General features: G+C 48.8%; 2 protein-coding genes across 2 annotated transcripts in view; both read right to left on the bottom strand.

The window, feature by feature from the left end:
* Window positions 1–22,825, bottom strand: part of LOC135912000 (glycosyltransferase 25 family member-like) — a 571,330-nt gene extending 548,505 nt beyond the window's left edge. The window contains exon 1 of the mRNA XM_070521056.1: window positions 22,737–22,825. The gene's annotated coding sequence lies outside the window, so the exon portion shown is untranslated. The remainder of the gene's footprint in view (window positions 1–22,736) is intronic.
* Window positions 1–24,330, bottom strand: part of LOC135911998 (glycosyltransferase 25 family member-like) — an 873,389-nt gene that overhangs the window by 470,887 nt on the left and 378,172 nt on the right. The window lies entirely within an intron of this gene.

The raw sequence follows: 24,330 nt of genomic DNA, 5'->3' as shown, positions 1-24,330 counted from the left end.
ATGCTCGCCAGAATGGCAAAAGCGGTGCTGAAGATAAATATCAATTTATTCTGAACACATTCGAAAAATTCTTTTTGGAGGTCGATGCAGTGGTGAACACTGTTTACAGTCTCAAATAAGCTTAAGTCGCCGGCACGCAATGCCATGTTGTTCATTTATTAAAATGCTCTTAGCACTAAGAGAAAGCAAGGAATGCAATACCGATTCAAACACTTTTGACGCAATAAAGAGCATAGATACAGGCTGGCAGTTAGTAACTGCACATATAGCACTCGATTTGTGCATGGACGACGTCCATGCTACCTTCCGAGTGCTAGAATATGTACTAGACTTTAGGGAACTATTGAAGATGCTTGTGAGAACAGGGAACAAGTATGCTTCCATACATCTTAACTCTTTGAGACACCACTTCATCCCATTGATTAAAAACTTGCTTTCACCCCATTCTTGCATCTTCAGAATCATACAATGTGTACAGCTGTAGAAAAGAATAAGAATTACAAATTCTTCATTGAGTTCTGTCAAGTTTGCAGAATGTGGACTCCATGCGAAAACTCACTACAGGAACATCAAATATGAGAACATAAACTGTTTCATGTTTTCAAAAGCTTGAAAAGCCCTTTACCAGCAACTTGAAAATTATTCCTGGTGCATGACACTGTGAGAAACCTACTGACACAGAGGGACGACGACGAAGTGCCTTCTTCTTAGAACGCTTCTATCTGTGTTCTCTGGTTTCCGACGAATTCTTCGGAATTTCCTGGTGCCTCGGCTCCCGGTTTTGTGGCCATGGACGCGGAGCCTTCCAGAGGCCCTCCTGGCCAGAGGTCATCAAGGCCGTCCCTCACGAGGAAGAGAGGAAGCGTGCTCAGTGACACCGAGGACACTGAGTTATACTCGATGTCGGATGAAGACTCATCGGATGATAGCTTCATCACTGTCCGCAGAAAGAGGGCCAAAAGGAGGACTGTCAACGCGAACCCATCAACGCAAGCGAGCACGGCGACTCTGAAGGCAAGGCCTGAACGCTGGCCTCACGCCATCGTGTTCGTACCCGAAGAGCCCTCAAACAACCTCCGACTGCTAAACAGGCAAGAACTATCTGTTTTCTTGGAAGGGGTCGTGCCGAATGAAATTAAGGACATTCGGATAAATACACGCAAAAATGTCCTCGCAATCGACGTTACCAACGGGAGTGCGCTCGAAAAACTGAAGCAAATCTCGGTGCTAGGGCGCATCAAAGTGCGTTCATATATCCCGATGGATGACGCATCCACAGCAGGTGTCATTTATGACATCGATGTCGCCATTCCCAACGCGGACTTGCCTATCCTTGTCAAACCAGCCAGTGAGGGTGTTGTCATCACGCGTGTGAGCCGCCTTGGAACATCTCGCTGCGTCAAACTGATCTTCAAAGGAGATTGCTTACCAACACACGTCAAAGTCGGTCACTTCCGACACCCTGTTCGGCCCTTCGTACAAAGGCCTCTTCAATGCCATCAGTGCTTTAGGCTAGGACATGTCAAGGGTGTCTGCCCAAACTCGATACTGTGTCCCCGTTGTGCTGAACCTCACGCGGAGGAGACGTGTCGGGCTACTGTCCTAAAGTGCGGCACCTGTAATGGGTCCCATGCTGCCTCGTCTTGGGACTGTCCTCGCATCAAGAAAGAGGTCGCTGTTCTCAAGCAAATGGTTCGGGACAATTCGACACACAGGGAGGCTGCTGCAACGATCCGGCGTCGGCGTCGGCGTCACCGAACCTCCTCAAAAAAGGCAGAGCCGCGAAAGGAGAGGGCCGCTTCCATTGTAGCACCCACATTCTCCAATCAGGCCAAAAAGGGGCTGAACAGCACAAAAAGGGGCTGAACAGCACAAGGAAGTCACCTGAAAGGAATTTGTCTCAAGAAGAATGGCCTGCGCTTCCGAGCCAGCAATCTTCCACAGAAGTACAGATTGTCAAGCCCGCTCGGGAGCCTACTCCTGCCGCTGATGCCACGCCCAAAGCAGATCAAGTCCTTTCAATGCTGCGTCCCCTCATAGATGCCATTCGAGTAATTCTGTCGAACCTTGGAACTACGTCTGCTCAAAATGCACTGAAAGTACTGGACGCCTTAAGCCCAGTGCTTGAGTCCCTCGAATAGAGACATGGCCAGCCATCGCCCATCGTTTCGAGAGGAAGTCAAGGCAGCGTCAATCATACAGTGGAACGCAAGAGGACTAAAATCACGCCTTTCGGACTTTCGTCAGTATATATATACTAATTTCTTCCCGATCATTGTCATATGTGAGCCTAATGTGTCAAAACCAGTCAGATTATCGGGATACGAAGCTGTTATATCCGCAACAGCTAATGCATGCAGCAAAGTCATCGTTTTTATTCGTAGAGAACTGACCTATGTTCGCCAGCCGATTCCGCCTCATGATAAAAATCAATACGTTTGCCTCACCATTAAAAACGGCAAACTCATGTTTACACTTGTAGGCGTTTATATATCGCCTTCAAGCATCTTTGATCCCAAACGATTAACGAACATCTTGTCTGTGTGCCCTGCCCCATATATCATCATCGGCGATTTTAATGCGCACCATATAGCATGGGGAAGCGCAAAAACAAATGCAAGAGGGCAAAGACTTGCAAACTTCGCCTGTAACCACGGCCTTTCACTTCTGAATGACGGCAGCCCAACGTTTATACGAGGCGTGAATTATGGCAGCTGTCTTGACCTAGCTTTCGTCTCCAGCACTTTCACAAGATATGTTAAATGGTTTTCGGATATCGAGACACACGGGAGTGATCATATTCCCACATACCTTGTCATCAAAGGAATGTCCAGTCCCACCCCACGGAACACCATTCGATTAATTGATTGGACCACTTTTACCTCCACCATGGAGGATGCTTGTCGAGAGGGCTTGTCCTCTGGATTAGAGGAAGCAATCAAATCTGCAATGCTACACGCCACGCGCACGGTCACGGTTTCGTCGAAGCACATGGAATTGGATATAGAGTTGGAGCGACTTCGTGCGCTCCGTCGTCGTGCGGAGAGGCGTTACCGGCGTACAAAGTCCATCGAAGACCTTAGGACAGCCAGACGACTACAAAAGAAACTTCAACGTCGCATGGATAGATTGGCATCTCGACGTTGGGCAAGATTTTGCCAGTCACTAGACCCCCGAAAGCCACTTTCCCACATCTGGAGAACCATACGTGGTCTACGTTCCTTCCCTGAACAACGCTTCCCATTCAAGGCGCTGGCGCTCTTCCAGGGGCGGCCAGAGGCTGATGTAGCACAAGACTTTTGTGCAAGGATCGCTGGCCAAGCAACCGGTCCAGGCTTTCCAGCCCCCAGTCGCATCCCTGTTTCACGTGACGGCCGCATGGATCTTCCATTCATAATGGAGGAACTAGAAGCGGCTCTTGCTCTATGCAGGCGTTCTTCATCCGCGGGACCAGATGGAATATCCTACCGCGCCTTGAACAACCTGAGTGATGGCGCACGGAGAGAACTGTTACATCTCTACAACTTATCTTGGCAGGATGGCATGGTTCCCGAAGAATGGAAGATAAGCCGCTTGGTCCCTCTCCTGAAGCAAGGCAAGTCCCCACTTGAAACCACCTCATACCGCCCAATAGCGCTGGCCAGCTGTGTGGGAAAGATAATGGAAAAGATGATCCTTGCCCGCTTGGAGTGGTACCTGGAGCACTACAACATGTTACCGAATTGCATGGCTGGTTTTCGTCGAGATCGCTCTTCCATAGACAGTGTTGTTGATCTCGCTACGTACGTCCAGCTTCAAAAGTCACGCAAAAGATTATCTGCAGCTCTGTTCTTGGATGTTAAGGGGGCATACGATAACGTATCTCACGAGGCTATCCTCGATGCTCTTGAGATGGTTGGCCTAGGTGGTCGAGTTTTCCAATGGATCTCTCATTACCTTTTTATGAGATCGTTCTTTGTCTGTACCGGTGATGGTAAAACCGCACTACACTACACGTACCGAGGTGTACCTCAAGGCGGTGTACTAAGCCCTACCCTTTTTAACCTCACACTCATTGGTCTCGTTGATCATCTGCCAGCAGCGATCAAGGTATCAATGTACGCCGACGACATATGTATATGGACCTCAGGTGTGACACGTCCTCAGATACGTGCAAGACTTCAAAAAGCTGCTACTCTAACAGCTCTATACCTCCGCAACCAAGGTCTTGAAATCTCGTCAGACAAATGTGCACTGATGGCGTTCACCCGCAAACCAATGACACCCTACGCCATATCAATAAATGGCCAGATAATTTCTTATGAGAAGACTCACAAATTTCTTGGCATAATCATTGATAGAGATCTCTCATGGAGCCCGCACGTTATCTACTTGAAAAAGCGTCTGACTGCAATGTCCCAACTTTTCAAGTTTCTGGGAGGAAAGACTTGGGGAATGTCAGTGCATGCAATGTTGGAATTGTACAGGGCTCTTTTTCTGGGCTTCTTGAGATACAGTTTGCCCGTACTGACCAACACCTGCCAGACAAATCTTCGTGCTATACAGGCTATTCAAGCTCGGGCTCTCAGGGTTTGTCTTGGTTTGCCAAAATGTACATCGACAGCAGCGACTATTGCGATTGCTCAGGACCAACCTATACAAACACACATTGCGGTAGAAGTGTTGAGAGTGCACATTAGGCACGTTGCCCGTGCCTGTTCCCACCATCTGGCAACACTACCATCAGAAAGGCCGCAGGCAGCTTTTTGTACTACGATTTCGGAGTATTACACTTGCCTCCCATCAGGCTACACCACCGCAACTAAGCCATCGATTCCTCCATGGTGTTTGGCTCGACCCGCAGTGCATCTCACCGTACCAGGAATCAGGAAAAAATCTGAGCTGTCATCACCAGCTCTTAAACAACTAACTCTGCTTCTTTTGCACGAGAGGTACGCCGAACACGTACATATTTATACTGATGGATCGGCAACTCTCCAGTGTTCCTCTGGAGCCGTGGTCTTCCCAGCGAAAGCCACCACCATCAGTTTCAAGACATGTCACCCAACGACACCGATGGCCGCGGAACTTGCAGTCCTTCGCGCTGCACTTCGTCTCGTCAACCAAGAACAACCTCAAAGGTGGTCAATATTCAGTGACTCCAAGGCTGCACTGCAATCTTTGCTATCGGCCCTGCGGCGCGGACCACACGAACAACTGGTATTTGAGATTAGAGAACTCATTCATACCTTAACTGAGAAAGGACACCACGTGACATTTCAGTGGCTTCCAAGTCACTGCGGAGTCATAGGGAACGAACACGCTGATAACGCTGCTCGGTCGGCTCTTCAAGGGGACGAAGAGGAGCCGATACCGTTATCAAGGACAGATGCCGCTCGAAAACTTCGAATGATCAGCCGTCACATCACGTTATCCTTATGGAACGCTGGAAGTTTTCACAACTACCGACTGCACCATCTTGACTCCTCCCTACGCCTTTGTATTCCAGCTGGGCTCTGTCGTCGCGAAGCTACCCTGCTTTGTCGCCTATGGCTAGGGGTGGCTTTCACCAAGTCTTTCGCTTACCGAATTGGATGGGCCGACGACGCCTCGTGTGAGGACTGCGGTAACGAGGAGACTTTTCAACACCTTCTTTGTGACTGTCCTCGATATACATTACAGAGACAATCACTTGCAACCGCGATAGCGTGCTTTGACCAAAGACCTCTCACAGAGGAACTCATCTTCAGATACCGCCATCATAAGCCATCGCAGCAGAGGGCGACGAGGGCACTGTTCCGGTTCTTGAGGGCGACAGAACTGGACAGGCGACTGTAGCCTGAACAGATGTTGATAGTGCACCAAGTGTCAGTGTGCTGTGCGATGACAATGTTCGGTGACAGTGACCGATTGCGATTGTGTGTCTATGCTCCTTCCTTTCCTTTCCTTATCTCTACTTTGTTTCCACTTTACCTCCCCCTCCCCTCTCTCCCCAGCGTAGGGCAGCCAACCGGATTTTTTTCTCTGGTTAACCTCCCTGCCTTTCCCCTTTCCTCTCTCTCTCTCTCTACTGACACAGAGTGAAAACATCCAACCATATACCGTCCCACTCATTTTGCTAAAACTTTCTGCGTATCATTCAAAATTGCACCACAGTTCCAATAATAAGTGTTTCAAGATGTACGCAACACATTTTAAATATCATTACTTTAATCAATGCTTTTGGTGTTGGTGCACTATCCCGCGGTGCACAATTGTGTAGACAGAATCTGAAAGGGTTAAGCACTGCGGAAGAAATACCACCAGCACCACAAGAAAGGGAAAATTTGAGGCGCTTCGTACACCTGAAAACAACACCTTCATTGATTGAAAGCGCACACACCATGCCACACTGAGAAGGAATGCTACTTGAAGCAGGTTTTACACCATATGCAGAACAGAAATCTTCCGCACAGGTATGAGCAGTGTTCGAGACATCACCATTTTCATCAAGAAGACATACATCTTTGGCGCTCACTTTATAAGAGTGAGAGCGCACAAAGATCCAGAAATATTTTGACTTACGCCTCGTGCTGGCTTCAACACATTCAATGTGGTCGTAGTAGTAGTAGTAGTAGTAGTAGTAGTAATAATAATAATAATAATAATAATAATAATAATAATAATAATAATAATAATAATAATGGTAACATGGCACTCTAGACAGCTCGCAAGAGTAAAGAAAGGCTGATGCCTTCACGCTAGAGCGTCTGATAGCCAGCCATCTAGACCAGGAGTTTGCAGGGTGCAGAATACATCCCCCCCCCACCACGTGCACACACACACGCAGACACACACTTGCTCAATCGGAGAGATAGGCATACACGCACACAGTCGACGGGTGCATTACACGCAGGGGTGCCAATTCAGTCCAGTCGCAAGGAAGGGGAGTCCGAATGGCCAGGGGGGTGGAGATAAAGCTCTGTATGCCAGATATGAGCATGGAGTTACGGTGTCGGGCCGTGCAGGCGTGATGGGGCTAAGGCTGTGCTGACCACTTGTTCAGACGAACTGAAGAAGAAAGATGAGTGCTGCCCAGTGAGCCGTCAAGCAACCTGCAGAACAGACAGACTAGTGCAATGTTGCGCTGGTATTGAAGGGTGTACCACTTGAGGGCTTTGAGGCAATCTTCGTAAGCTGACATGAGCTTGCGACGACCGAAAAGACGGAGGTAGAGGGTGCGTGCTCCCCGGCGCTGAACAAGCTGAAGTTTCTCAGCGACGCAAGTTTGGTACAGGGACTATACTGATGAACAGTACTCAAGCCCTGGCACAATGATGGAAGTGCAGAGTACTCGGAAGACATCAGGTCCACAGGGAAGGGAGACACGGGGCACATACCCAAGAATGCGACCATCCTTAGATACAGTGCTCGCGGCATACACGAAAAAGTCGAAAGAAGGGCTGAATGTTACACCCAGAATGGGAAAGGCCCGAACAGTATTCATAGGGGTGCCTCCGAGGAAGTAGGTTGGACACACAGTCGTTTTCTTGTGGCTGATATGCTTGGCAGCACTTTTTGCAGTGCTACTACAAAGTTTGTTATTGTGCGCCCAGTCGTTCACCTTTACGGAATGTATTTATTTCAAGCGCATATGCTGTACATCGGCATAATGTTGCAGTGGAAGCGTTAATTTGTCAATCAAACACATTCTGCGAAGTTGGATTAGTAACTTGGTGTTGAGTTGATCTCTATCCTGGCTGCAGTTTACAGTATCGCAGCGAGAAACATTTTAGTGGAAGCTGAAGAGATTTGGGCAGTTTAAGCATACCGACTGCACAAAGCACTGATCACACCTTTTCACCTACCCGGCAAGGCACTCGCACCATCTGCTCTTTCCATAAACAAAGAAAGATCAAAAGCCAATTACAGTATAATTGACTCAGTACGTGCTGCTTCTCAAGCAGGCATCGAAGCAATCCTGGTATACGCGGCTGCAAGCATATATAGGTCTTGCATGATGCAGGTCTTCCTATGCATTGCACACGGTGCACATATTGCAAAGAGATCATTGCTTTTTGCAGTGATCAAGTATAAATGCACACCAACTGAAACATGACTGCGCTGTGTCATGTTTCCTTCAGTGCATCAGCGTTCTTGAGTGCTGCTCGAGCGATTTACCACCAACTAGCCCATGAGACGCATGCACTTGACAATTGTAAAAAGTGAATGAAGGAGTACTGTGAACTTGCACTGAACTGGATTCACATGCCGAATAGAATAGCGCAGTGTCAGCTGAAACAGGCGGCACGGCTGATTATGTAAGTACTTCCACTAGTTCGGCTACTAGTGACTTTCGCTTTCGAAAGTCATCTTTGCTACTGGAAATAGCGCAGAGCTCGCTCGTTAAACATGAGTCACCTGAGAGCACTCGAAACACGCCCGGTTCACCACCCGAAGTTCCACACGGTTTATTCACCACATCACACACCACACGAAGTCAGGAGTGCCATATCTTAAATCGCTGCAGCGCCAAGCGGAACTGAAAATTCATTTTCTTCGACAGAGTTTCTCAGCTGGGCTCGTTCACTCGCCAGTTACGAAGTCGATGGATGCGCTAGGCCTACGCGTAACGTAAACAACATCGGCGGTAGGCGAGTGCTGATTATCCGGATTGCGGAGTTCGAAAGCATGTTGCCATTCGTTTCGAGCACAACGAATTACGCATACACCAAGCACAGACGTTGCGGCAATCGTGATTCGGTTGGACGTTTTAGCCGACGATCGCACTGAGACATGCGGAACCCAGTGGGCAGGTTGGATTTGTCGGCGTCGTTCGAAGTCGGTTCGGATCCACTTCGCACTGCCACAACCTACGTTCGTCGGTCGTGTCGTTGTCGGCCTACTATCACAACACTGTCTTTCAGGAACACTGTCACGCACGTCGTGCGTCCAAAGAACACGGACGATCGTTGGTGTTGGCGTCTTCGCATGGGCGACCATCATAGACATAGCCGGAGGCCACGCAGCCTCCGATTGGTTGACGCCGGCGACGCATCGCAGTCTCTGATTGGTGCACACCAGCGAAGCGTCGCCACGCGTCGCCGAACTTCAAGCATCGTCGACAAAATATCTGCGCGTCGCCACGCGTCACCCTGTTCCCGATCGACGATTTTGACGCATTGGCGCGTGCCGATGCTTGCCGACGCGTGCCAGTGGTTGGGCCTTTAGGCGACCACAGTACACTAAAATTTTCGCTTGAGAAGTTCCATGACATTTAAGCCGAGACACCGATTACCGCAACTCAAGGCGAGGTTACTTACTCCAACTACTCTAAACTTTACTACTCTAGCTTCGGTCGCCTTCCACACTAAAGAAATCATTGTGGACGGACCATTTGGTTAGGCAGAGTACGATGCAGCCGTGAACAAGAAAATGTAACACACCGCCTTCGTCCAGTACTCTTCAACACGTAGTAGAGGACCCGACCAACCGACCGACCACGCATCACTAGCAGGCATATAGCCAGCAGGAGCGGCTCACCAGAAAGAGCCTTATGCAAAGTAAGGCGCCATCGCTCGGGGTCAAAACGAACGCACAACCACGTGCACGATGTGACAATAGCACAGCATGCACAGCATGGAGTGCAATCCACCTACACATACCACCAGCGGCAACATTGTAGCCCCAAGGTTCACCCCGTCAACATGAAAGTGTCAGGCTCCGGCCCGTTTCTTTAAAGGGACACTAAAGGTTAATATTAAGTCAACGTGTACTACTGAAATACTATCCCAGAAACCTCGAAACGCTTGTTTCATGCGAAGAAGAGACTTATTTTAAGAGAAAATGCGTTCTGAAGCGTCCACGTACTTCTAGCGCACTTCAAATCGCCCATACTCCGATCGAGGAGTGGTGACGTCATGGTCTCATAGTAACGTTGCGCCGTCGGTGAGTAAAACGGCGCCCGCAGAGGGCGCTACGGCTTTTCTGCGCAAAACGCAAACGCGCGGCCAGAAACAGAGCCAAGACAGCCGACAGCAGCGCGAAAGTGGAACTATGGTGGCTAGTGGAAGGGAAAGCGCACGACGATAAAGCTGGTTCTTTATTTTATGACGCCAACTTTGACGCTAGTTGTAATGGACGACCCTGACAACGACACATTGGCTCGCGATGCTGGGCTCGACTTCAGCGATTTAAGCACTGATGAACGTGACCTGCTGCTGAGGGCTCGCGCTGTCGACATCGTTGAGTACTACTACGACGGCAACTGTATGTCATGGTCGTACATATTTGCTTTTCCTTCGTGAAAACCTATTGCCGCACTCGACCTGCAGTTGTTCTTGCACTTCGGAGAATGCAGGCAAGACCGACGGAACAGCGATACGGGAAAGCATTGCTTTGAAAGGCACTCCACACGACTTCAATAAGTCGGCGTTGAACTCGTAATCCTCTGGACGAAAGTGCAGCGAGCACACTATGCGATTTGTCGGCTCTTTGCCGACGCGCTGTGGCAGAGGTACAGCACTTAACCACTTCGAACGGAGAGGTTCACTCGTTGGCACACAGTGATATAAGTAACGTTGGATTCGCCGCTGCAACTGCCCTTGGCCAAGTTCTGCGGACCGTTCGCGCAACCCACGACATCACATGGACGTGGCATCTCGCTGCTTGTTCCAAATGCAAGTTTCGCGAGCCAGCAGAACCAGCGCAGCACGACGCGATAACGAAACCTTTCGACCCTACTGAAGAGTAACGTCAAAAGTTTTTTTCTTAGAATCGAACAGAAGTAGACAAGTAGCATTTCTTTCCGTCTTATAACCTAATGAAATTATCTTTTTAATACGAGTAGTTTTCTAGTGACATAAATTATGATGAGGGGTGCCGTCGTCATCGGGCCAGTGCCGGAAGATCGCTGGGAAGTCTCAAATCGTGTCATGCATTTACCTAAATTTCTCGGTTACTAAAGCTCTGTTCGCGATTATATTGACGCCTTAGACGTTCTAGAGCATTGCTTCATCACTTTACCTTGACTTCATAGTACCTTGACTTCATAGTAAAGGGACAATAAAGTCCCTTTAATAGCGAACCAATGGTTTCCGCCAACTACACCGTCGTGGAAGGCAAACGACCGAAAAAGAAATACCGCGGGACAACTAAAAACGTGAGAGAACAATGATCCCCCACTCCTCCCCGCCGGAGAGCCTATACACTCCGACTTAAACGATCACCTGTGACCCTCTCGCCATCGCAAAGAACTCATATTCGGTACACAGGCAGATTCAGAACAGCTATCTTGGTACCTTGGCTCAAGTAGGAATTAATGAAGCACGGTTCAAAACAGAAAAAAAACTCAGTTACGGTGGAAGTAGCGACGCAGGCTGCCCTGGAAAACCCTGAATGCCTTGCGCATACTTGGACATATATAAATCACCTCGTTCATTAAGCACGCTGGACGAACTATAGGGCAGGCGTCATTTCCCATGCCATCATTGACTAAAGCAACGAAGAATTTCAAAGAATTCTTTCCTCGACAGTCAAGCTCCTCGACTTTCATCACTTTGGCTACTCGAGGAGAGTGAAGCTTCTCTTCGAAGGAAACACTCTACCTGATCACGTCGAGGTGAGTTACCTTAAACACCCGGCGCGTGCTCGTGTGCCGCGACCGCTACATTGTGGCGAGTGCCTAAAGTTAGGCTGCGTCAGCGCTGTATGCACAGGCCAGACGGCATGCCTCCGCTCTGACAGTTTTTTGAGCACAGTGAAAGAAACGAAGTGCTCAAAGTGCGATGAGACACACGAGACAAATTTCAAAGGATACCCCAAATAGAAAACGCAGGTAAAAATACTGAACCAAATGAGCACGACCAGCATGTCACACAGAGGCGGCAGCGTCAGTGCACCATCGGAGGAAGCGATCACATCGCCGACGTAAACGAGCTGTAGGAACAAACGAGGTCTCCGTGGCTTCAACTGCGCACGTCCAGCACGAGGTGGTTCAATCGGCTTCGCTTGATCTTCCAGATACATGGCATCAATCGAGCAACGTAAGACCGCACTAGAATACATGGCCACGCTTGCCGCCGCGAACGCAGACCTCGGAATGTGACTGAATGAACGAATGAATTCGGTGTTTTACATGCCAAAACCACGATTTGATTCTGAGGCACGCCGTAGCAGGAGACTCCGAATTATATTATGACCACCAGGGGACCTTTAACGCGCCCGCGATGCACGGCACACGGGTGTTTTTTTTTCTTCTTTTTTTTTGCATTTCGCTCCCATCTAAATGCGGCCACCGCGGCCGGGATTTGATCCCGCGACTTCGTGCTTAGCAGCGCAACACCATAGCCGCTAAGCCACCGCGGCAGGTCGGACCTCAGAATGTGGGAACGCAGAACGACAGTGCGCCGAGACATCTCTATCGGACTTAACCATAGAGACCATAAAGACCATGCTGCGGCAGGTTATCGACACCCTGAAGTTTCTACTTTCTGGCTTAAACACGCCAGTGGCATCTAGGTGCGAAAATACTGCACGCTACCGACGAACCTCTGGCTAGGCTGCAGCAGCCTCGGGCCTTGCACGCGAAGACGCATGTACTCTGTAGTGTGCACGTTGCACAGAAACAGTATAATGCGCAGCTTTCATCATGAACTTCATCATATCATCCTCCTTCCTCTTCACATCCTATCTATGTCGCTACCCCTAGCGTGGAGTAGCAGACCAGAGAGGCTTCACTCAGGCCGACCGACTGTCCACCTTTCTGCCATTAAAGTTTGTCTCCAGGCGCACAGAACTTGCTCAAAAGGAAACTTTCTGCACGTGAGCCTTAGGCACATATAGCCTGCAAACGAGGATATCGGTCTGGCTCAGTAATCCGTGGCTAACACACCGTATCAATTAACATCTGCATGTCCGCACTGAGAAGAAAGCTAGCTTTCTGTCTGTCCGTTTTAATCGTATCCGTCCTCCATAACATATCTTAGCAAGTTGCTTGCAAGCGTAAAAGAACACACTCACATGTACGTACGCCCACTCACACTCACCAACACCCGTGCACGCGAACACCCCAAGAAAGGACGCCCCTCACTTTTTCACGTAAGCGCTCACTACCAACTGTTTATTTGTCATAACGGCAACCCATGTACTATATATATATATATATATATATATATATATATATATATATATATATATATATATATATATATATATAAACCAAGAAGCTTACCTCTGATGAAAAAAAAGGTAAATATATGTTTGTTCTTTCAGATGTTTGCTTAAGGACTCAATATTTTATTTGCCAATCGGCCTTGGGATCGTCATTCCACGGTGCAATGATCATCCAATGGCTTTATTATATGTAACGGCCAGGATGGGCTCGCCGCGCGCCGGCGCACTGCGTATCGCCTATGGCTTCCGTGCATCCGCGCATGCAGAGCCTCGAAAGGCAAAACTGCCGATTTCGTCGCCAGCTTTCTCGAGAACACGGAAAGCGACCGCTGCAATAAAGCCAAGTACGGCCGTGCCAGATGCAGATACAGGCACTCGTAGCCAATAGGGGCGGTAATTTCTTTTCTTGGATTCGATTCCGGCGTCGTCAGTGATCACGCACCGTTCATGACCAGTCGATCCTGGCACTTACGTGGGTGAAACGCCATTAGGGCTACTGACGAACAGGGAAAAGAAATAGCACCCCAATATAATTGTTACATTATTCAGGGGTGCTATGCAGAATGCCCCAAGTTTCTCACTTGCCTGAGCTTGCTCGACGGCCAGTGAGTGAAGAAAGATAGCGGGGAATGGCGGAAGCCGCAGACAATAAAATATCGAGATGAAGTCAAGTATATCAGCACGAAGTACTCAAGCTATTAGACTGGTAAGGCTTAGGAGTAAAGATCAACGGCGAATATTTCAGAATCTTTCGGTTTGCAGATGATATTGTCCTATTCAGCAACAAAGGGGACGAATTACGACAAATTATTGAGGACATTAACCGATAAAGTGTACGAGTGGCTTTGAAGAGTAATATGCAGAAGACAAAGATAGCGTTCAAATAGCCTGGCAAGGGAACAAAAATTCAGGATCGCCGGTCAGCCTCTAGAGTCTGTACAGGAACACGTTTATCCATAGAGGTCAATTAGTTACAGGGAACCCTGACCATGAGAAGCAAATTTCCAGAAGAATAAAAATGGGTTGAAGTGCATATACGACCGGAATTAGCAAATTGTGACTGGGAGCTTACCACTGTCGTTGAAAAGAAAGGTGTACAATCATTGCATTCTACCGGTGCTAACATAGAGGCAGAAACTTGGAGGTTAACAAGGAATCTCTAGATCAAGTTAAGGACCGCGCAAAGAGCGATGGAACGAAAAATGTTAGGCATAACTTTAAGAAATAGGAAGAGAGCGGTGTGCATCAGAGAGCAAACGGAGATAGCCAATATTCTAGTGCAGGCCCTGTGATGCGCAGGGTGGATAAGCTGTCGACCATTAGAGTTACAGAGTGGGTGCCAAAGAAGGGAAGCGCAGTCGAGGACGGCAGGAAACTAGGCGGGATGATGACATTGGGAAATTTGCAGACGCAACTTGGAAACAGCTAGCACAAGACGGGGGTAATTGGAGATCAGAGGGAGAGACGTTCGTCCTGCAGTGGACATAAAAATAGGCTGATGATATGATGACGGTGACGATAACAGAAGCGAACTCTACGCGCTCCGCTTCCTCGTTTCAAGCACAGAAAACCGGGAAATACTAAGCGCCAGCGCCTCTTATAGACATCAACGCAATATCGCAATACAGCGGCTGACCCGCTATTTATCTACACACTGCGCGCAAGCCGCTTGCCACGCCCTTCTGGGGCGCATGACGGGCGTGTATGCTCTTTCGGACATTACCCGTCTATCTACCGTTCCCTCGCAGTACAACGCAAGATGAAATAGGTTGAACATTTTTATAAAGTACATTCAGTGCAGATCTTGTACATCTTGAAGTGCTTATAGGCTACCATAAAGTGCTCAATAAATATACATCACAAAAAAGTCGCAGTTTCGCCCGAAAGGCGAAGCACTGATTGCGATAGCAAATTAGTACACAGCATTAGGAAGGATAGTAGTTTTCTCGGCTGTGTAAGCTTGTAAACATTCGCTCACTAACAAAATTAACAAGCACGGTGTCACACACAGACAGGTAAACATGAACACACCTCGCTCGATGACCGCGTATACTCGCTGTCAAAACGCGGGAGTGAGGAATCGCGGCAGCAGCAGCGAGCGAATTGACCTTCGTGCATCTCTCGCTTCAACGCAAATTAAACGTTGAAAGCACAGCGCATACGAAGCCACCGGCACTACGCGCACTCCGCAAACATCGCAGATTGTTTTGAAGATGAGGTCCATGCGGGCGCGTACTTTCGCCACGTCGCAGATCGCTTTCAAAATACGGCGCGCGCACGGCCGCGCTGCACCAGCCGCCTGCCGCCGGAGAAGAGCGCCCTCCCTCGCCTACCCCTGTGCCTCGAACGCGACAGAAGAGGGCGCGCTTCTGCCCCGCCTTCCTCGCTAGCTCGCGCAAGCGAGATTGACCCACGTTCGCCGGCTCACCTTCACATGCTTTCACTCGCACATACAGCATACGGCGCGGCGACGATTTTATCGCCCTTGGACTTGAGACGGAACCTTATGGCGACGGCACAAATGCGTCTCGAGTGTCCATATAATTGCTATCGCAATAATTTTTTAATAACTTACTTGCACAGGTAATGCACTGGGTGGAACGATAAGCAAATGAAAGAAGGCACTGACGGTTTGACCACGTGAATCATCATTTTTCGGCAGTCCGGCCGTCCGAGAGGGAGAAAAGAAAACATCCATCTGAGGGCTTCGACAGAGCTCGCGAAGATACCGAACTTTGCCAAACTCGGGCCTTCCTGCATAGGCCCCGAAGTCGTGATAAGCAAAGAATAAAATCGAGCGAAAGTACACCTCACATTATAGCGGTCCATATCCCAAACCCGTTAGGCAAAGCTGGCGCATTCAGCAGCGCAGCCGCTCTCGGCCACTCTGTACAGTCTTGTACCGTACTGTACCGCTTTGTTCAGCGTCATTTGGAACACGGAAGCGCTTGGCTTCGCACACTATCAGTATATCCTAACGGCACTGAGCAGAACATGCGAGTACCTGAGGTCGCGCGCATAACGTCATCAAATCGTTTGCCTGCCGTTTGCCAGGCTAGCTTCATGACGCTTGCGAAAAGTAAAGAGGCGTACGTTGAACGACGAAATGTGAAAAAAAAATAATGATAAACGTTAGAAGGCGATTCAACCTGCCGTTTGAAGTCGATGAAAGAGAAGGAGAAGAGAGAAAGGTCTCCGTGAGCGAGTTTGGGGTGAGATAGGGCCGGAGTCACTGCTTGAGTTTTCAGGGTTCCTGCATCCGTATTCCTACTACGGTGCGTTCAGGTAGCAAGCTCGCGAGAGCGCGTACAGCAAGCTTTCTCAAATTAGTCGGGTGGCGGTGGTGAAAAACTTTCACCTAAATCTAGTCACGAGAGCCCATTTCTGGCATTGCTATCCAATTACACGTGCTATCTGAAATGCTACCCGCGCACGCGAACGCCGCACCAGCCCAGCGGGAAAGCGCGATGACGCCACTGCAGCGGATGAGCCAGCTGGGCGTGTTCAGATGAGGACAGTGGCGAAACGGGCCCCGAATATTTTTTTTTTATTTTCACTTTAGTTTGTTATATTAAGAATAACAATCCTACCACACCGCGGAACTGCAACTACTTTTCTAACACACTTTTTTTTCACACAAAGGAAATCTCGTCCTCCGGCGTGAAAACGGATGGCTTGTCGTGCTCCTTCAAGCCGAACTTCGACTTTGCCTATTATCGAACGTCACTACACGCAAGATTTAGGTCTCGTCTGTACAAAGTGAGTCGCATCCCAAGTGCATTGCACAGCACGACCCACATCACGACTACAAGGCGGTTCTTAGGGTCGATGAGTGAACTCTGTTCAAGTGGGAGTTTGGGCGACTGACAACATTCACACGTGTTTACATGTAAGTTTATGTTTAATGCACTTGATACTGCCCTTGCAATACGGCCATTGCAGGTTACTACGTAAACACTGCAGAAACAATTACACGGACTTTCCAGGCGCGCGGCTGATAGCATGTGCGGCCTGCTCGACCGAGTATTACACGACGCATGACCTGCTGGCGCAGCTGCGATGGAGTCCGCATCAGCCGACAGCGGGCCGAGAACGCTGTTGCCTTTGGGACAAGCACGCGCTTCCAACGGCAGACGCTCCGCGTCCCGCCGTGTTTTAACCGAGACCGCCCCCCCCCCCTTCCCGCGGTCATCGTGTTCTCTCTGTTCATGCGTGTCTGTGCACGCCACACCACGGGCACTTAATTAGTCAGCTTATGTTTACCGCAATTCATGCTGCCCCTAAAGCTACGAGCCTTACTTCGTGTGTAACATCCTAACATGTTGCTATCGCATTCACTGCTTCGCCCTTATGGCAAAACTGTGATGTTCTTTAATTAGCGAATAAATGCCACTTGTGTATTTTAATTGCGTCGGTTATGTACCCTAGTGCCCATACACTCTCAGAAGCACGAACAAGACGCTTCACGTACCCTAATGCGGCTGCGTCCCCAATATAGCGACTACCTGATGATTTTCATTTCCTGTCTTCTCCAGCATGTGCGGCGCCTAGACGAACCGGGTAAATTCATTCTGCTGATCTTGTGCGCCTCCATGCCACAGAGCGGCGCCTGAACAGCTTGTGTTATGTCGGATTACCAAAAATGAAACATCAGTATACCTCATAGTTGAAGCGACATTTCAATGTATGAGACCAGCTTCGCATGACAAAGATTCAACGGCTGGCGCGAAATTAAAAGAGGCCACTATTCACGAAAGCGCCGCACGAACACATTTCTTTAACCACTCACTGCTCAAAATTCACGTCGCTCTCGCTATTCCTGATCAGCAGACACTTAACGCTTAATGAATTTTAACCAGAGAAGCCTTGACATTGAAAAAAAAAATAACTTTAGCGTTAATAATGCTGGGAACATTTATGGCGACAGCGATAGACGCAATGTAATTACAGGGCCTATCAACTCAGCTCCAGAAGATTTCATTTACATCCTTTAAAAATGATGCTACGTCACTTTCGTCACTTCTTTTTCGGCTTACTATCCCTGAGGCGCCATGTCCACAATTGTCGACGCAAATTTCATGCCTCAAGATTTCCGACAAAGAAAAAAAATGAAAAAAGAAAGAAGCTACATTTACAAAACGCTGCTCACAGTTGAGCACCTCCGCCGCTGCGAAACCCATGCCTATGTTTTCACATACAGACGCACAGGGCGACTGCAAATTGCGAAAGCTGAAGTGGAGCCCTGCCCAGAAGTAACGTCCCAACATAATGCCGCAATGCAGACGTTTTTTGTATAGTGCCCAAATGGGCCGAGTTGACGTTTTTCACTAAATATGCGCTTATATGTGTTTTACAAGGTTCTAAGACATTACACACCAGCAAGTTACACCCAAGAAATGCGATGCGGCGCCCGGCTTTCTCCACTTGCTCAAATCTATGACGCGGACGCAGTAGGGTGACATGCGTTTTAATCAAATGCGCGTAGCAGTTTACCATTGCACAAGGATACATAGTGGAGAACGGACAGCGACATCGTTATTTTCCGCACGTGACAGTCCACAGGATTGACTGCATGTACAATTGCGCACATAGTGAAAATCCTTGTGAGATACTTTTTTGTTTCGATGTGGGTGCCTTTTAAGGAGTGAATGATAGTGAACAAGTTATACAAAAGCATAAAACAATAATTACCACTCAGACAAGCATAGACTAGCAGACATGATTAAACATACGTTGGGGACGAAAATTTGCACAACTCTGCAAAATCAATTTTACGTGCACAACAAAAGAAAGCAATCTCAAGTTAGTTCATGAGTTTTCAAAATATAGACAAGGCTATGGCGTTGTCAACAATGAAGTTTGCCCGAAATTATACATGTGATTTTGGAAGTCAGGAGCGCCACGTTCTGAAAAATATCACCACTCTTTTTGCTAGAACTAAACAAACAAAAACAAAGGAGTCTTTATCAGCTGCTAAAAACATTTCGTTTTGCACACTTTGAGATGACATCCTGCTGTTGCGATTATTTCTGGATTTGTTTGACGGTACATCCGTATTATGGGAATATTTATGAAGGCGCACAATATAGAATTTGTATGTGCTGCAACAATGACGTTGTTAGCTAATGTCACAGCGTTGCAGGGTAGCGATGCACGGACTTTACATTGAACATTGCAAGCAGCGTACGGTTGAAAACAACTGGGTCGTGACCTTTAAGAAAAAAGCAAAATCCCTAGCTGATAAAGTGAACGGAACAGTGTAATACCCCTGTCACACGGACGCGGCTAAAGTCCTTTTAAGTCCCTTCAACCAAGGACGTCTTTATCTCGAGGGAGATGCGCGCCGTGACACACGGCAGTCCTTTAGCCAAGGAAGTTTAAGGAAGTTCCTAGCGAAAGGAGATGGAAGATCTCCCTTGCAGACTGAAGGGAGTACTCTTGTTCCCAGCGTGCTTGAATTTCGAGTCAAGAAATTTAATAATTTAAATTTGATTAATTTCACTTTTACCCGCAATTATAACTGTTTTTATTTCATATAATATAGTATTTGAGCACTGACAAAGATATTTCAGTTGAGCAGCTACATTCGACTCTCGAACCGGGCGTTCTCGGAATGTTTGCTGCGTTTGCCCTGACTGCGCCATTTCTTGCTTTGCTCAACGCGATCGCACGTCTCGCGCATGCGGAATAAGTGATTCACGTCTTTTCCAAGACTTTTTAGCAATATATAACGTGTTTCTTTCATGACTGCCTACGAGGTGAGCAGCGCCTAATGGGCACCCCGCGGCAGCTTTCAAAAGCGCGCTTATAGGCCATGTGACACGGAGCTAACTCCTTTGACGTGAAACTCCCTTGCGGTCCTTTAAGGGAAGGAAGTTTGAAGGAGATCCGAATTGCCCGTGTGACACGGGTACAAGTTCGGCGAACAGGGCATGTTATTTCCCGTGAGAGCTTTCTGAGCAACACGATCAGGCAAAACAGTGAAAAAACGAGCGATAAGAAAAGGTGACCGGTCAACGGCGCCACAGGTATTTCCGTGCTGATAGCAATAAATAAAGCAACTTGTATCAGTCTTTTCTTGCGAACGTGAAGCCTATAAACACGCCGGGCAAGCGACGACGTACACGTGTCAGGACACTACTCCATCACATAACGAGCGAAGAGTCAACATGCCAATTTGATGTCGTGCCACTTCATTTCTCCCATACTTTGAACCTGGCCTTTCCTCCTCAATCAATCTTGTCAGAACCCTCCATCGACCCGGTCCATTGAGCAGAAGCCGCTAGGATAGGGAAGGTAGAGAGAACATGCGCAACGACGAAAATAAAATAAAAAATAAATGACACCGTTGTTTTCTGCACAGTGATAACAACAGTCGTGGGAAGTGGTGGAAAAAAAACATCACGACGTCAACGGCTAAAGGAAGATACAAGCCCAAACTGTGGACCGAAACGTAGCCCCAGTCACCCAGCCCGTGCCTTTTCGTCCAGTCCTTTCCTTGAGCTGATCGTGAACACGCTAGTCCAACTGCACATCGAACACGCCACCCATATACCGTCGAGCGGCCGACCTGCCCCGGTATCTCAGTGGCACGAGGCCGCACGTTCTATCCCGGGGCTGCGGCAGCCGCATTCCGATGGCGGCGTAGGTCAGGGTTCGTACAAAACATCTGACTCAAAATTCACGAACATTTCAAGGATCCCGAAAGTCAAAATTCCAGGAGAGGGGGGGGGGGGGGGAAAGCTCATTCGTACACATTCATTGAAAATAGTAATACATCCTTCTTTTTAGTTGCAATTACTTGCAGCTAAGCAGCTGCAGCTGCAGCTAAGCTGCAGCTGCAGCTTAGCTGCAGCTGCAGCTAAGCAGCTAAGCAGCTTTTCGAAGTTGACTTCCCCATTGTAATGACGCCAGTCACATTCTGGCACTATGGTTATTAGTGTCCGACTTAAGCCAAAGATACTCGCTGTGTTCATGCCATACGGTTGAACTTACTTTCCGCCTGGCATTTCTAGAAGTAGGGGTCGAAAACTGCAGCCACGATCGCTGCAGGTGTGATCAACCAACTAGCAACACAACAAAATGGTGGCCCTGCTTGGTCGCTTGATCTGGCTTTGTCCATAGCTCCGCAATGTCAACGGTGATTTAAACAAGCCTGTCGTTGGTGGCTGTGGAGAAGCCACACGGCAATCGTTTAACGCTCTAAAAAAATAGATATAAAAGATCGTTTCCCGATTGACAGTGTTCCTGGCATAGTCCCTATGCGGAGTTTACTTTGAATGTTCAAAAGTCACCCCCAACCCCACTTTTAAAAGAATTCAAGAAGAACATGTATTTTCAATGCGCCTTAAGGGTCCTTGCATCTCCCTTTCAGAGTTCAAGGGTTTTCAGTGATTTCAAACATGTGTACGAACCCTGGCCGTAATTACAAGAACGCTCGCGCACCACGCATTGAGCGCACATTAAAGAACATCAGGTGCTCAAATTATTCCGGAGTCCCCCCCCCCCCCCCCTCCTTACGGCGTGCTTCATAATCCAATCGCGGTTTTGGAGCGCAATACGACCGAATTCAATTTCAACTTGAGGGGCAGCCCGGCCATGTCACTACAGGGCGAAGCGCGCACGATCGCGAGGCCAAGCACACGAAGAACAGTTGTGACACTGCATTCGCCCCCTCAAACGACAGGGCGGACCGCTGACGCAGTCCGCATACCAGCGTGACGTGGCTGAGCTGCATCGAATCGCGCCGCTAGCAGCTCTTCTGCGGCGTTCTTGTGTGCGCACGCGATTCGGCGGCACTCAGTTTCTTCGTGGTCATCCGCTGGCTGAATCGGCAATCCGTCCCGTCATGTGAATCCCACTTGACTATGCAAAAAAGATTTACTAACAATTACGATACTCCCTAATGCAAAATTTGAGCGCAGCTCTATACGTGTTTTCTTTTCGCGATATATTGGCTGGCGCGGACAATCTGTCTCGTGCGGCACGTTGCAAACGGAGCAAAGTGTGACGCGACAGTCTCGCAAATGCGGAGATCGCGAGCGCCAGTGCGTGCGTGACGCGTGGGCGCGATTCACAACAACCGCCGCCGAAGGACCTCCCAGACAACGCGCGCTACCCTGGCGCCATCTCGTAGCCATCGTCGCCGCACTACGCTTTCCTTATCACGCTTTCGCCACACCCTCCTCGCTTTCCGCCTCGTGGTTCTGTGCATCCTCCCCTCCGTTTTCCTACTCGCATCTTTCATCTCCCGCTGCGCTTTCGCTCTTTCAACTTTTGCTCAGCTCGTTCGTTCAGTTACGCCGCCGTCGACGCCGACGCTCGTCGCAGGACAGGGCGCCAAAGAGCTGCGCCCTAAAACGTGCATTACAGCAGCACTTGATCTGCGCGTTGCGGCCCCCGGAAGCGCTGGCAAAATAATTTCGCTGTCACGGCTGCACTTGATCGCTAGTTTCGCTAGTGTGCGGTCGCATCTTCTAACGACGGCGTTTCGTTTTTCCAACCTTCCGTCATACAGAGTAGCCCATTTTAGCGATAATAAACGTCCGGCGGCACACGAGAAAATGACGAACAACGAAAAGAATGAAAAATAAAAGCGACCATACCAAAACACAGTCTCTGTTCGCGCTTCACAGATGCACTGGCACCGCCGCGTCTCCGAAGCCGCATTGCGATGACGGGTTCCCGGTTTATGCAGTTGTCGCAGCGTTTTAGCGCTTTTCGGAATCGCGACAAACGATCGAAGGACGAAAAGTAACCGCTTGTTCACTGTCCCACAATGCAAAAGTCATGGAACATCGGCAAAGATAAGCTTGCACAATTTTCCCGCGGTGAAATTGGGGGCGACAAAGCTGCGGATTGTGAAGGATGCGAGCGATCCAATGGTAGTGGGCTACGAGTATTTCAATCAAGGCTTTTGTCGCCGCTTTAACAAGTGTTTTGTATGTTCCACTGCATTCAGTATTTCCACTTCGGTTTCCTTTTTCTCTTTTCTTTCTTTTCCTTTTTCGACTTCATCTTGATAGACTGTTCATAAAAAGTTCGGATCCCGGTGTATGAGGCTGAAGAGGGCTGCTGCTCCGACAGAAATATAACATTTCACAAAAATAATAATGTAAAATAAAGTGACTATTGCAGCATCACCATTTCGCTAAATACTACGCATGCGAAAACACTATCGCCACACATTGACGGTCAACACAACGCAGGCTAGCACAGCTGATCGTGCCGTGCGCATGTACTTATACTTGCCATAACAAAACTGGGCGCATATTCACAAAAAGGCACTTACGACAGAACCGTTCGTACCAGAAGATTCGATACCAGTGGTGGTTTCGAATGTGCCATTAGTAAAGGCTGCCGTTCAATAGTGATCGCCACTTACTAAAGAAAATGTCTGTGCAATCGGTCACTGTTTTCGTGCAATTTTAGGATACTTAAAAGAGCACTGCACGAATAAAATGACGCGCTGACACATGCCTGTCATCGTGAATGGACGCGAAGTTTTAACGCGATAGCGTTAAGGAGCTCGTGTCGCAGAAAAGCCGGTGTCGTCGGCGTCGGCGGCGTTGACCGTGAGCGATAAATCACGGCAGGCACTTCATAAATAAAAAGCAACTTCCAAGATGGGCTGGGTGGGAATCGAACCAGGGTCTGCAGAGTGTGAGACGGAGACGCTACCACTCAGACACGAGTTCGATGCTTGAAAGCGGTACAAACGCGCTTGTAGTGAACGCGGTGTTGCCTTAAAAACGTGCCGTAGAAAGTTGTACTGCGGTGTATATCGGTAATTATGAGCATGTAACTTACACAAGTCGCATTTACACGAGTAGCGAAGTACGTCTCCGCTAAATTTCTTCTGCGCTTACCGCACACGCAGAGCCATCTTGCGGCAAACACAGAAGACCCCCTCCAATCAATGTACGGCGCTGCCCCGACAGGTGGCGCACCATGCATTGGGGCTGTGCGCGGACCGGCCCCGACTCCCTCTCCCCTGACGACGCTTCGCCGTGCTCCCACGCGGGTTGCAGAATCAAGCGCCGTTCCCTTCTTTAGATTACTATCTATCTATCTATCTCTCTGCCCGTGCCGATCACGACGTTTGGCAGGCGTAGATCGTTTCCCCCTCCGAGACACCGAGTTCTTTGGTTCGTTCCGTTTGCTCAGGCGCACGTTTCGTTGCCGCGCCGAACGCTGCGT

Source organism: Dermacentor albipictus, chromosome 1, assembly GCF_038994185.2.
Source record: "Dermacentor albipictus isolate Rhodes 1998 colony chromosome 1, USDA_Dalb.pri_finalv2, whole genome shotgun sequence".
NCBI lineage: Eukaryota > Metazoa > Arthropoda > Arachnida > Ixodida > Ixodidae > Dermacentor > Dermacentor albipictus.
This window is presented reverse-complemented; position numbering and strand designations above follow the sequence as displayed.